Raw genomic sequence first — 1349 nt, 5'->3', positions numbered from 1 at the left:
CAAAAAGGCATTGCCCAGATCTCACCTTTTTTTCCCTGAGCAAAACGGAGCTGCGCGAGGCAGCGCATCGGGTAGTGCGACACCGGCAAAGCGCTCTGTGACGGGTTTCTGAAGGGGAAACAGCGTTGCAATTGCAGATCTCCACTGAGATAAATGGAAATACGACTGAAATATAATTTTGATTTCAAATCTGTGATAAAGGCTTCTAACAGGCTGCTAATTATTTTAATGTTAGAAAGTCCTTTCTGTTTTGTACATGGGACGAATTTGATTCAGTGTAATATGGCAGCTCATGGCAGACTGGGTGTTTTCTTTGGTGCCAGAAACAAACCCATTCGCTTTGTTTTCCTTCTTCGGAGAAGTATCACACGGGTTTCTGAATGCCAAGCCCAGTTAGGTGCTGCTGTGCCTTTCGCGTGGGCCAGGGGAGGTCTCAGGGCTGCAGGCTGCCGGCTGCCCCGGGTGCGCTCTGCCCCGCTGCCTCGGGCAGGTTTTTGGACACCCTGTGGTTTTTTTCAGAAGTGTCGCCACTTCGATGCTTTAGAGGTCTGGTTTCTTTCTTGCAGGCTTTTAAATATTCTAGTCAAACTGACTTTTTCTGCCTGTTTCTGTTGTCTTGGGTTGATGCACTGCAGTGTCGTTTGCTGAAGTGCTGTGACTGGAGTCGATAAAGCCCTTGTTTGAACACAGCAAATGCAATATAGTGCAAAGAACTACAAAAGATCTTCAGATATTTTAAACAGAGCTCTCAAAATACTTTTGACCTCGACTTCTCCGTCTTAAGCTCCAGCCTGTAAAATAAGGGGAAGATAAAATCTGTTTGCCTCCCAGGGATTTGGCAAAAACCAATTAGCTTTTATGAAGTACTCCCATAACATAATGACAGGCGTGACGGAGGAACATCAGGGGAAATTTATAGTTTTCTGTCTGGAATAAAGTTTGAGTTACGTGCAATAAATAAAGCCCTGGGCAAGGTATTGAACAGGAAGGGACACGACTTCTCAAGAAAATGCTGCACAAAAAGCTGCACAAAAAACCAGGAGTGGGGAAAAAACTGTCACGGGGTCTTATAATTAAAAATGACATTGTAGTCCTGTGAAGAGAGGAGGGGGAGCAAACCCAGGCTATGTAAGCAAGTTCAGTTCTGGTGTTTTCTAATTAAGTTCTTAATTTCATGACGGCGTTAGGGTTATGCGCCGGATCCCATCTCCCTGGGGAACATGGTTCCCACCGCCCCCCCTGCGAGGTCAGGCATGGGGACCCACACCCCCCCGTGCCCTCAGCACCCCCAATATCCCACCGGGACTCTGGACAAGCAACTTCCCACGTGTTTTACTGGCTTTTACAAG

The sequence above is a fragment of the Pygoscelis adeliae genome, unplaced genomic scaffold, assembly GCF_000699105.1.
Source record: "Pygoscelis adeliae isolate BGI_AS28 unplaced genomic scaffold, ASM69910v1 Scaffold131, whole genome shotgun sequence".
Classification (NCBI taxonomy): domain Eukaryota; kingdom Metazoa; phylum Chordata; class Aves; order Sphenisciformes; family Spheniscidae; genus Pygoscelis; species Pygoscelis adeliae.
This window is presented reverse-complemented; position numbering follows the sequence as displayed.